The 14,227-nt window shown below is 42.9% G+C and overlaps 1 long non-coding RNA gene across 1 annotated transcript; it reads right to left on the bottom strand.

The window, feature by feature from the left end:
- Nucleotides 1-2,425: 2,425 nt before the first annotated feature.
- On the bottom strand, nt 2,426-3,751 carry LOC125512532 (uncharacterized). The gene is made up of 3 exons (XR_007285407.2): nt 3,253-3,751; nt 2,844-2,927; nt 2,426-2,769 (listed from the first exon to the last, which is right to left on the bottom strand). It is a non-coding gene; the product is annotated as an uncharacterized LOC125512532 (long non-coding RNA).
- Nucleotides 3,752-14,227: the final 10,476 nt, after the last annotated feature.

The following is a 14,227-nucleotide window of genomic DNA, read 5'->3' as shown; positions in this document are numbered from 1 at the left end:
GCACCTTTAAAGACCAAGGACTGACTAGACATTGTAATTCATGGTAAAAGAGATCCAGTCAAGTCATACCCAATATAAACTAACTATAATGAATGCAAATGACAGCAGTGCTCTCCAACTGGTGCTTTTTAATAAGAGGATGATGACTCAACATGAAAGTAAATAGATAGGCCCTTCACAGAGGGAAGCAAGGATTTGTAGAGGTGCCAGAGCTTGGTTTTGAAACAGAGGTGAATAATATTTTGAGCGGTATACTTTCATTGTCAACATAACAACCAAGAGATGGCGATATCTTCCATGCTACACACATTATAGGCGGTTCCCAAACAGAATGGTAAAGTTTATACTCCGCCTTCCACCAACAAGCATCAATCCATGGCTTGCTCGAAACAACGAGTGCCTCCAACTAACAAGAGTCCCAGGGGGAGTTTTTTTTGCAATTATTTTGATTTAGTTTGTAGAAAGCATGGGACTGGGCATCCCAGTGACCAGCCATTTTCTCGTGAGTGAGGAGCGGAGTCCACTCCTCTTGAGAATAACCCGCCTAACATGGAAGATACGGACAGCCCTAGTTGATACATGAGCTATTCGAGCATACAAAACAAGATATTTATTTGAAGGTTTAGAGTTTGGCACATACAAATTTACTTGGAACGGCAGGTAGATACTGTATATAGGTAGGTATAGTGGACTCATGTGGAATAACTTTGGGGTTTAAGGGATTGGATGCACAAGCAGTATTCCCGCTTAGCACAGGTGAAGGCTAGCAAAAGACTGGGAAGCGACCAGCTAGAGAGTGACAACAGTCATGAACATGCATTAAAATTAATCAACACCGAATGCAAGCATGAGTAGGATATAATCCACCATGAACATACATATCGTGAAGGCTATGTTGATTTTGTTTCAACTACATGCGTGAACATGCGCCAAGTCAAGTCACTTAAATCATTCAGAAGAGGATACCACCCTATCATACCACATCACAACCATTTTAATAGCATGTTGGCACACAAGGTAAACCATTATAACTCATAGCTAATCAAGCATGGCACAAGAAACTATGATCTCTAGTTGTCATTGCAAACATGTTTATTCATAATAGGCTGAATCAGGAATGATGAACTAATCATATTTACAAAAACAAAAGAGGTCGAGTTCATACCAGCTTTTCTCATCTTAGCCAGTCCATCATATATCGTCATAATTGCCTTTCACTTGCACGACCGAATGATGTGAATATTAATAATAGTGCACGTGCATTGGACTAAGCTGGAATCTGCAAGCATTCAATAAACAGGAGAAGACAAGGCAATATGGGCTCTTTTGTCAGATCAACAATTATGCATACAAGAGCCACTTCAACAATTTAATTATGGTCTTCTCCTATCGACCCCCAAAGAAAGAAAAGAAATAAAACTATTTACACGGGAAAGCTCCCAACAAGCAAAAGAAGAACAGGAAATATTTTTGGGTTTTCTTTTTAATTACTACTACAAGCATGGAAAGAAAACTAATTAAAAGCTATAACTAATTTTTTTGGTTTTTCTTAAGGTTTATCACGCACACAAGAAGAAAGCATAAAAAGGGAAATAAACTAGCATTGATGATACAATGAAAAAGTATGAGCACCGACATCTAGCAATGAGTGTGTGAACATAAATGTAATGTCGGTGGGAAATACGTACTCCCCCAAGCTTAGGCTTTTGGCCTAAGTTGGTCTATGGCCACGGCTAGCCTGGCGGATATCCATAGTAATAGTTGGGGTCATACTGAGAAGAAGAAGAAGACTCCGATTGCCACTGGCTGGCAATCATCTCCGGATCCCACTGGTAATTAGACTGTCGTGAAGGATCAACTTGTGGTTCCGGCTCTGGCTCCATGGCTGGTGTAGGGTTCCGGTAGGCGTGAATAGCCTCTAACAGAATAAGGTACTGGCCTACAGATAAATCAAACAAAGAAGGAGCAGGCAGGGTAATAGGCTCAGGATGATGTTTATCAAAGAACAATTTGTATTTAAGTTCTCCTTCCCTATTCTTAACAATAAAATCATGTGCCACCATACTTTTATAATCTAAATAAACACGAGGCAACACCTTCTCTTCCTTCTCATAATGCCTAATAGGTATGTTAAAATGTGCAGCTAGGCGTGAAGCATAGATGCCTCCAAAGATGGGGCCCTTGGTACGGTTCAGACTTAACCGTTTAGCAATAATGCCGCCCATACTAACAGAGTTATCACCGTATAAACCGTGGAGCAAAATAATAATATGGACCTGTAGTGAATTTTTCTCTTATTGTAATCATGTTGCTGAATCATAATTACTGGAGGGCTTCGAGGTCTGGTTTGTTAGCATGCTATTTCTCTTTGTTTTTATGCATTGTAGCTTCTATGATACTTGGTTTGGAACAAATGCAAGAAATATTATCAGATATTTTGTTCTAATGAAAAAATATTAGTCTTTGTGACTTCATAATAACTATATTCATTCATGCATCAAATCGGGTTTTTCTCTCTATTGGGCCCATTGGTGGAGTCCCCCCTGGGGCCTTTGAAATCCCAGAGCCAGCCCTGCCTTCTTTTCAACATATAGTGTGTAGATCTGGTTCGTTGATGTAGCGTCCCGCAAGTATGATCGAAATGGCAGGTAGAACAAAGGTGTATGATCCACCAATCACCACAGGCAATCGGGTTCCAAAGAAACTCTATAGAAGGGTGTTGATTCCAACCAAAAACATCATTATCTGCATAACAACTGCCTTGTCGTCCTAACAAATTTAGAACACCATTAGTCACCAATCGATAGATTAAGCAACAGAACATAGTAAACTTCTGATCTTACACTGTTTCCTCTCATCTGCCGAGCGAGTGCAGAACGTAATGTATAATCCAGCGCCAGATAGTGATGCCTCCGTCAATCAAATTCCTAGGAATTTTCTCCAGAAATAGACCGAGTTAATCATTCTATTATACAAAAAGACCTAAAACACTATTGCCGAGAATCCACACTCGAACTAAATACATCAATTCGTAGCTAATCCCCGAATACAAGTAGTAATCCAAAGAAACCAAGACACCACATTCACCAAATATGGAGATCGGAAGATCGCACACAACACACACACACACAAACACACACATGCACACACACACACACACACACACACACACACACACACACACACACACACACACACACACATCAAGTAGGGCAGGAGGACCGGGGAGAGCAGGGACTCGGAGGAAGTTACCTTGCCTGGACGGGATTCCTGACCACAACGGTGGAGCTGACTCGCGATGGCGACGGATGTGACTCGAGGCGGCGGCTAGCGAATCCAGCCGGCAGTGGCTGCGAGGCCATGCGGGCGCCCTAGATCCAATCCGTCGCCCTAGTCTTGTCAATCGAGCAAATAAGGTTAGGAGTGGGCTTCTGCTGGGCTCGGGCTGAGCTCCATCACTACGTATCCACGAAGTGTTGACGGCGTCACTGACGGCGCATCAACGGCGGCGGTGTTGGAGAAGAGGGAGCGGAGCGGAGATGAGGTGGAGGGCGCGGGCTCGAGGGCAGCGACGTGGGAGAGGAGGGAGTAGGGAGGAGACGATGCGAAGGGTTGGCAGAACCCTTGCACGTTTCGGAGGATGGGTGCGGTGCGTGGGCGGATGAGATTGGTAAATCCCGACAGGAACGAGACGCGCACGCATCCAGTGCCACCGATGAACGGGACAGGATCAGCGCCGACCCACCCATCATCGCAATAGAACATACGTCGGTGCATATGCTGGGCACATACGCATCGGCCTATCCCTGCGCAACTAGTCCCCGTATGGCATGATGCGGGCAGCGCGTGAGGAGCGGGCCCCCGGGCGCGTTTGACCCGGGAACGTGTCGCGACGGAGGAGGCAACGCGCACATGAAAAAGTCACAGCCATCAGATCGACGTGTGGGACCAAAAGAGCAGGTAGGCCCACTTACACCCGCACCAACAAGCGAACCAGAGGGGTGAGCGAACCAGAAACTGGGCAGTGCCCATGATGCGCGCACACGGCGCAGCAGGAGAGGCCGCTCGCGCACCCACAAAACTTTGACCCAGCCAATCTGCTTTTGCCCGACCCCACAGGTCATCCCCCGTCCAGGTTTCATCACACAGTCAAAACGGCAACACACGTTTTCCAGTGATCCAGTCAGATCCAACAATCAGCAGCGCAAAAAGACCGTGTTGACCCTGATCGAACGGCCAACGAAGGCTGAAATCGGGGGACCTCCCTGGGAGCGAGTTGTCCAGCCTTTTTATTGGTTAAAATTTCATGGTTAAATTCAGTACAACTGTACTGCATTTTGTATGTAAAATTCAGTATAGATCTATACTGCAGTTTCATCCAAAAATTCAGTATAGAGCTATGCTACAGTTTCATCCAAAAATCAGTAAAGGGATGCAAAATGCAGTACTTCCAACAAACATGGTGGCATGGGATTCGAACCCAAGGCACCTTGTAGCCACTTGGATAGTGAGAGGATTCAGCTCAGTTCTGTCCACCTGCCTCTTTTGTTGTGATGTCCATCATCTCCCTCCTATGCTCCAGTGCAAGTACGTCTGACAGACAGAGACACGCAGCGGCCACAAATAAATAGGATTCGAGGGGGGTTTGGGCAAAAAAGTTGTGCACGTGTCGCCCTGAAACAGTGCGGGTCGCTGAGACTGGACTCATGCATGCTGAATACACACGTGCTGGAACAGAGTGGCTGTATTTGAACCAAATGACAAGTTGTATGACCAAAAAAAGTATTTTCAAAGATCTAGGAGTAAACTGCACATTTGACGCAAGTTTAGTGACTACTAGTAATATTACCTCAAATTTAAACTAAGATAGCACACAAACTAAACAAATTACTCGCTATCGGTCATCTCGGCCATCACCCTCTCCTATTCCTCGTTGATCATGGGGCCAGTGTCCTTTCCCGCTCGGCTGCCACCGCCCTGGTGATGGAGCTAAATCCGATAGATCCCTCGATACAATGTCCTAAGCTGGGCTGGTTGGCACGATGGTAACAAAGACGAGGATTTTACCCAAGCTTAGGATCTTTAGGGGAGATAAATACCCTACCTCCTGCTTGTGTTTTATTGCGTTGGAGTGTCTCGAGAGTACAAAGGACCGAGAGATTGTAAATTGTCTATCTAGAAGTCTGTACCCTGGTTTATATAGCATACAGGGGACCCTAGGTTAAATGGATCCTAGTCGACTACGTATGAGGAGGTAGAGACCTCCATGAATCCAGTTTTTTTGTCTTGTATGTCAAGTTGTTCGGAATCTTCAGTTATTAGCCATGGGCCGCCCTATGTGGCCCAGGACGAAACCGATAAAGGGAGTCCCCAGACCAACCTTGCCAGGCCAAGAGTCATCATGGTGAGATGCCCCTTAGTCGGTACACCGTCAGTAGCCCCTGAACCGGTCTTCAAGCACAGTTCTACCTCGGGCTATCTGAGTTGCATGTCTTCTTCGGTCGCCGGTCTTGAAACTGGTTCAACAATAGTCTCCTGATCAGTGCCTTCACGCAGTCGACCTCCACCAGTCGGGTTGCATATCAAGGTGACGTAGACCACCTCATTTTTTTAAATGTTGGAGTACAACCAAGCAACACACTACAAATCTTTCCCGTGCTACCGACCAGTTGGTGGGAAGAACTCTCGAGCTCTACAGTAAAGGTTATCCGGCCAGGGTCTCACAGACTAGACCGGTCTTATCCATGGGCCTACATGGCCATGTGGCGCGCGCGACCTGATGGTCAACATGATGTGCGGGGGTGGGTCAAGGGCCTACCAAGGCCACGTCCTAAAGAGAGGGGTCGTGCGCCTCGATCCTTGCACACCAGTTAATGGTAACCCCTCAATTCCCATGCGTAATAAATGCTTAAATGCGGGAAAATGAAGGGATTTGTTGCCGCGTGGTGGAATTAACCCATCGCTACTTCACATTTACCCCCTCCTATAAAAGGAAGGACGTGTTATGGGGGGAGCATAGTTTATGGGTCCATCTAGGGCACATCTAGAGGTGCCCTAGTTATTGCAATCTAAGTGACTGAATCAAACTAGAAATAAAAAGAAAATGCTTACATGAATCTTAGCATAAAATCAATGATATAGGACTTAGATGTGCTATACTTAGAGCACATCTAGATATGCTTTAGCAAAACTGATAGTCCCTCCGAACGTCTTACATTATGGGACGGAGGGAGTAGTTTATAAACGACAAATGCTGACAAGAAAAATGACAACATAGTTTATACCATAAAAACGTTAGGCACTGGCTTTTGTTAAAAGAGGAGGTTTGCAAGGCAGTGCGTGATTTTTTAAGTGGGAAGGAAATTCTGGAGGGATTCAATGACATTATTTTGGTTCTCATCCCAAAAACAAAATCCTGGGAGTCACTTTCACAATTCAGACCCATCAATCTATGTAGCATGTTGTGCAAAATTGCGGCTAAGGTTCTTGCTAACATGCTAAAATGTGTGCTCCCTATCATTATTTCGGAGGAACAAAGTGCGTTTGCAACAGGGAGATTGATTACTGACAATGTGCTAGTGGCATATGAGTGCGTCCATGCTATCAGGAAGAGGAAGAAGCCACTTTATGTAGTTAAGTTAGATATGATGAAGGCTTATGACAGAGTGGAGTGGTCTTTTTTGGAAAACATGATGGCTTGGTTTGATTTCTCTTAAAGGAAATATGCCCAAGAGGCAATAATAAAGTTGTTATTTTATATTTCCTTATTCATGATAAAGGTTTATTATTCATCCTAAAATTGTATTGAATACATAAACGAACATCGTGTCCCTAGTAAGCCTCTACTAGACTAGCTCATTGATCAAAGATGGTTAAGGTTTTCTAACCATGGACATGTGTTGTCATTTGATAACGGGATCACATCATTAGTAGAATGATGTGATGGACAGGACCCATCCGTTAGCTTAGCATAATGATCATTCAGTTTTATTGCTATTGCTTTCTTCATGTCAAATACATATTCCTTCGACTATGAAATTATGTAACTCCCGGATACCGGAGGAATACCTTATGTTCTATCAAATATCACAATGTACCTGGGTGATCATAAAGATGCTCTATAGGTATCTCCGAAGGTGTTTGTTGAGTTGGCATAGATCAAGGTTAGGATTTGTCACTACGAGTATCCAAGACGTATCTCTGGGCCCTCTCGGTAATACACATCATAAGCTTGCAAGCAAATGACTAAGGAGTTAGTCACGAGGTGATGTATTATGGAACAAGTAAAGAGACTTGCCGGTAACGAGATTGAACTAGGTATGAAGATACCGACGATCGAATCTTGGGCAATATACCGATGAACAAAAGGAATTACGTATGTTGTCATAACGGTTCGACCGATAAAGATCTTCGTACAATATGTAGGAACCAATATGGGCATCCAGGTTCTGCTATTGGTTATTGACCGGAGAGGTGTCTCGGTCATGTCTACATAGTTCTCGAACCCGTAGGGTCCGCACGCTTAACGTTCGTTGACGAGTGTTATATGATTTGGTGAACGAATGTTGTTCGGAGTCCTGGATGAGATTACAGACATGATGAGGAGTCTCGAAATGGTCGAGAGGTAAAGATTGATATATAAGACGATGGTATTCGGATAACGGAAGAGTTTCGGGGTGCACCAGGTAGTCATCTGGTCACCGGAAGGGGATCCGGACGCCCCCGGCCAGTAAGTGTATGGGCCTAATGGGCCAAAGGGGGGGGACAGACCAGCCCCTGGTGCGCCCCTTCTTTGGAAAGTAGGCCCTAAGGGAAGGAAAGGGGGGAGGGCGCCCCTCTTGCCTTTCCCTCTCATGGGAGAAAGGAAAGGGGGCAGGGGGCGTGGCTTGGGAGGGACTCCGAGTAGGATTCCTCCTGCTTTGGCGCCTTCTTTGGCTGCTCCTCCCTTCCTCCCACTTATATATATGTGGGAGGGGGCGCCTAGCACAGGACATACAATTGCTTAGCCGTGTGCGGCGCCCCTTATATCGTTTACAACCACGGTCATATTTTTGTAGTGCTTAGGTGAAGCCCTGCGGAGATACCTTCACCATCACCGTCACCATGCTATCGTGCTGCCAGAACTCATCCACTATTTTGCCCATCTTGCTAGATCAAGAAGGCAAGGACGTCACCGAGTTGAACGTGTGCAGAACTTCAAGGTGACGTACGTTCGGTACTCGATCGGTTGGATCGCAAAGAAAATTCGACTGCATCTACCGCGTTGTCAAACGCTTCCGCTTACAGTCTACGAGGGTACATAGACACACTCTCCCCTCTCGTTGCTATGCATCTCCTTGATAGATCTTGTGTGGGCGTAAGTTTTGTTTTTGTTTTCATGCAACGTTCCCCAACAGTGGCATCATGAGCCAAGTCTATGCATAGATGATATGCACGAGTATAACACAAAGAAGTTGTGGGCGGTTATGTTCATGCTGCTTACCACCAACGTCTTATTTTGATTCAGCAGCATTGTGGGATGAAGTGGCCCGGACCAACCTTACATGTCCACGCACATGCGACTGGTTCCACCGACTGACATGCAACTAGTTTTGCATAAAGGTGGCTGGCAGGTATCTGTTTCTCCTACTTTAGTTGAATCGAATTTGAGTGTGGCCAGTCATTGAAGAAGGTTAAAAAAACAAACTTGATAAATCACCATTGTGGTTTTTGCCGTAGGTAAGAATGGTTCTTGCTAGAAGCCCGTAGCAGCCACGTAAAACTTGCAACAACAAAGTAGATGACATCTAACTTGTTTTTGCAGGGTATGTTGTGATGTTATATGGTCAAGACATGATGTGATATATGCTATTGTATGAGATGATCATGTTTTGTAAATTATCGACAACCGACGGGAGCCTTATGGTTGTCTCTTTATTGTATGAATTGCAAACGTCATGTAATTGCTTTACTTTATCACTATGCGTTAGCGATAGTTGTAGAAGCAATAGTTGGCGAGACGACCACGATGCAACGATGGTGATCAAGGTGTCGAGCCGGTGACGATCAAGATCATAACGTTTCTTTGAAGATGGATATCAAAAGCACAAGATGATGATGGCCATATCATGTCACATATTTTGATTGCATGTGATGTTTATCTTTTATGCATCTTATTTTGCTTAGATCGACGGTAGCATTATAAGATGATCCCTTCACTAAATTTCAAGATATAAGTGTTCTCCCTGAGTATGCACCATTGCGAAAGTTTGTCGTTTCGAGAGACCACGTGATGATCGGGTGGGATAGACTCTATGTTCACATACAACGGGTGTAAGACAGTTTTGCACATGTAGAATACTTGGGTTAAAATTGATGAACCTAGCATGTACAGACATGATCTCGGAACACTTGAGACCGAAAGGTCGAACGTGAGTCATATAGTAGATATGATCAACATAGAAATGTTCACCATTGATAATTACCCCATCTCACGTGATGATCGGACATGGGTTAGTTGATTTGGATCACATATCACTTAGATAACTTGAGGGGTGTTTATTTAACTGGGAGTTCATTAGTAATTTGATTAATTGAAATTAATTTATCATGAACTTAGTCCCGATAGTATTTGCAAATCTATGTCGTAGCTCATGATATAGTGCCCCTATTTTTTGATATGTTCCTAGAGAAAAACTAAGTTGAAAGATGATGGTAGCAATTATGGGGATTGGGTCCGTGATCTGAGGATTATCCTCATTGCTACACAGAAGAATTATGTCCTTGATGCACCGCTAGGTGAAAGACCTATTGCAGGAGCATATGTGGACTTTATGAATGTTTGGCAAGCTCGATATGATGACTACTTAATAGTTTAGTGTGCCATGCTTTACGACTTAGAACCGGGACTTCAAAAATGTTTTTGAAAGCCATGGAGCATATGAGATGTTCCAAGAACTGAAATTGGTATTTCAAACTCATGCCCGTGTTAAGAGGTAAGAGACCTCTGACAAGTACTTTGCCTAAAAGATGGAGGAGAATAGCTCAACCAGTGAGCATGTGCTCAGAATGTCTGGGTACTACAATCGCTTGAATCAAGTGGGAGTTAATCTTCCAGATAAGATAGTGATTGACAAAGTTGTCTAGTCACTATCACCAAGCTACTAGAACTTCGTGATGAAGTATAATATGCAAGGGATGACGAAAATGATTCCCGAGCTCTTCGCGATGCTAAAATCGGCAAAGGTAGAAATCAAGAAAGAGCATCAAGTGTTGATGGTTAACAAGACCACTAGTTTCAAGAAAAAGGTTAAGGGAAAGAAAGGGAACTTCAATAAGAATGGCAAGCAAGTTGCCGCTTCCATGAAGAAGCCCAAAACTGGACCCATGAAGAAGCCCAAAGCTGGACCCAAGCCTGAAACTGAGTGCCTCTACTGCAAAGGAAATGGTCACCGGAAGCGGGACTGCCCTAGATACTTGGCGGATAAGAAGGATGGCAAAGTGAACAAAAGTATATTTGATATACATGTTACTTATGTGTACCTTACTAGTGTTCGTAGTAGCCCCTGAGTATTTGATACCGGTTCAGTTGCTAAGATTAGTAACACGAAACAGGAGTTGCAGAATAAACAGAGACTAGTTAAGGGCGAGGTGGCGATGTGTGTTGGAATTGATTCCAAGGTTGACACGATCACCATCGCACACTCCCGCTACCTTCGGGATTAGTGTTGAACCTAAATAAATGTTATTTCGTGCTTCCATTGAGCATGAATATAATTTGATTATGTTTATTGCAATACAATTATTCATTTAAGTCACATAATAATTGTTGTTCTGTTTACATGAATAAAACCTTCTATGGTCATACACCCAATGTGAATGGTTTATTGAATCTCGATCGTAGCGATACACATATTCATATTATTGATGCGGAAAGATGCAAAATTGATAATGATATTGCAACATACTTGTGGCACTGTTGTTTAGGTCATATTAGTGTAAAGCGCATGAAGAAACTCCATGCGGATGGACTTTTGGAATCACTTGATTATGAATCATTTGATACTTGCGAACCATGCCTCACGGGCAAGCTGACTAAAACTCCATTCTCTGGAACAATGGAGAGAGCTAATGACTTATTGGAAATAATACATATCGATGTATGCGGTCCGATGAGTGTTGAAGCATGCGGCGGGTATCGTTATTTTCTGACCTTCACAGATGATTTGAGTAGGTATGGGTATATCTACTTAACGAAACACAAATCTGAAACATTTAAAAAGTTCAAAGAATTTCAGAGTGAAGTGGAGAATCATCTTAACAAGAAAATAAAGTTTCTACGATATGATCGCGGTGGCGAATATTTGAGTTATGAGTTTGGCATTCATTTAAAACAATGTGGAATAGTTTCACAACTCACACAACCTGTAACACCATAGCATAATGGTGTGTCCGAACGTCGTAACCATACTTTATTGGATATGGTGCATTCTATGATGTCTCTTACCAATTTACCACTATCGTTTTGGGGTTATGCATTAGAGACAGCCGCATTCACGTTAAAAAGGGCACCATCTAAATCGGTTGCGATGACACCGTATGAACCGTGGTTTGGCAAGAAACCTAAGCATTGTTTCTTAAAAGTTTGGGGATGCGACACATATGTCAAAAGGCTTCAGCCTGATAAGCTTGAATCCAAAAGCGGAGAAGTACATCTTCATAGGATACCCTAAAGAAACTATTGGGTACACCTTCTACCACAAATCCGAAGTCAAGATCTTTGTTGCTAAGAATGGATTCTTTCTAGAGGAGTTTCTCTCAAAACAAGTGAGTGGGAGGAAAGTAGAACTTGATGAGGTAACTGTACCTTCTCTCGAATTGGAAAGTAGCACATCACAGAAAACCATTCCCGTGATGCCTAAACCAACTAGAGAGGAAGCTAATGATGATGATCATAAAACTTCAGATCAACTTACTACTGAACTTCATAGGTCAACCAGAACACATCATGCACCAGAGTGGTACGGTAATCCTGTCCTAGAAGTCATGTTATTAGACCAAGGCGAACCTACGAACTATGAAGAAACTATGATGAGCCCAGATTCCGACAGATGGCTTGAGGCCATGAAATCTAAGATAGCATCCATGTATGAGAACAAAGTGTGGACTTTGGTGGACTTGCCCGATGATCGGCAAGCCATAGAGAATAAATGAATCTTCAAGAAGAAGACTGACGCTAATAGTAATGTTACTGTCTACAAACCTCGACTTGTTAGAAAAGGTTTTCGACAAGTTCAAGGGGTTGACTATGGTGAGACTTTCTCACCCGTAGTGATGCTTAAGTCATTCCGAATCATGCTAGCAATTACTGCATTTTATGATTATAAAATCTGGCAAATGGACGTCAAAACTGCATTCCTTAATGTATATCTTAAAGAAGAGTTGTATATGATGCAACCAGAAGGTTTTGTCCATCCTAAAGGTGCTAACAAAGTGTGAAAGCTCCAGCGATTATCTATGGACTGGTGCAAGCATCTCGGAGTTGGAATATACGCTTCGATGAGGTGATCAAAGCATATGATTTTATACAGACTTACGGTGAAGCCTGTGTTTACAAGAAAGTGAGTGGGAGCTCTGTAGCATTTCTGATATTATATGTGGATGACATATTGTTGATTGGAAATGCTATAGAATTTCTGGATAGCATAAAAGGATACTTGAATAAGAATTTTTCAATGAAAGACCTCGGTGAAGCTACTTATATATTGGGCATTAAGATCTATAGGGATATATCAAGACGCTTAATAGGACTTTCACAAAGCACATACCTTGACAAGATTTTGAAGAAGTTCAAAATGGATCAGTCAAAGAAAGGGTGGTGTGAAGTTGAGTAAGACTCAAAAACCGACCATGTCAGGAGATAGAGAGAGAATGAAAGTCATTCCCTATGCCTCAGCCATAGGTTCTATAAAGTATGCCATGCTGTGTACCAAACCTGTTGTGTACCTTGCCATGAGTTTGGCAAGGGGGTACAATAGTGATCCAGGAGTAGATCACTGGACAGCGGTTAAAAATTGTCCTTAGTTACCTAAGAGGACTAAGGAGATATTTCTCGATTATGGAGGTAATAAAGAGTTCATCATAAAGGGTTACGTTGATGCAAGCTTTGACACCGATTCAGATGACTCTGAGTCTCAATCTAGATACATATTGAAAGTGGGAGCAATTAGCTAGAGTAGCTCCATACAAAGCATTGTAGACATAGAAATTTGCAAAATACATACGGATCTGAATATGGCAGACCCGTTGACTAAACCTCTCTCACAAGCAAAACATGATCACGCCTTAGTACTCTTTGGGTGTTTATCACATGGCGATGTGAACTAGATTATTGACTCCAGTAAACTCTTTGGGTGTTAGTCACATGGAGATGTGAACTATGGATGTTAATCACATGGCGATGTGAACTAGATTATTGACTCTAGTGCTAGTGGGAGACTGGAGGAAATATGCCCCAGAGGCAATAATAAAGTTGTTATTTTACATTTTCTTATTCATGATAAAGGTTTATTATTCATGCTAGAATTATATTGATGGAAACTTAAATACATGTGTGAATACATAAACAAACATTGTGTCTCTAGTAAGCCTCTACTAGACTAGCTCATTGATCAATGATGGTTAAGGTTTCCTAACCATGGACATGTGTTGTCATTTGATAACAGGATCACATCATTAGGAGAATTATGTGATGGACAAGACCCATCTGTTAGCTTATCATAATGATCGTTCAGTTTTATTGCTATTGGTTTCTTCATGTCAAATGCATATTCCTTCGACTATGAGATTATGCAACTCTCGGATACCGAAGGAATACCTAGTGCTCTATCAAACATCACAACGTATCTGGGTGATCATAAAGATGCTCCACAGGTATCTTCGAAGGTGTTTGTTGAGTTGGCATAGATCGAGATTAGGATTTGTCACTCCGAGTATAGGATAGGTATCTCTGGGCCCTCTCGGTAATACACATCATAAGCTTGCAAGCAAATGACTAAGGAGTTAGTCACGAGGTGATGTATTACGGAACGAGTAAAGAGACTTGCTGGTAATGAGATTGAACTAGGTATGAAGATACCGATGATCGAATCTCGGGCAAGTAACAGACTGATGAACAAAGGGAATTACATATGTTGTCATAACGGTTCAACCGATAAAGATCTTCGTAGAATATGTAGGAACCAATATG

The sequence above is a fragment of the Triticum urartu genome, chromosome 6A, assembly GCF_056163025.1.
Source record: "Triticum urartu cultivar PI428250 chromosome 6A, HENAU_Tu73, whole genome shotgun sequence".
Taxonomy (NCBI): domain Eukaryota; kingdom Viridiplantae; phylum Streptophyta; class Magnoliopsida; order Poales; family Poaceae; genus Triticum; species Triticum urartu.
The sequence above is the reverse complement of the archived record's forward strand: the minus strand, read 5'-3'. Positions and strand labels throughout refer to the sequence as shown.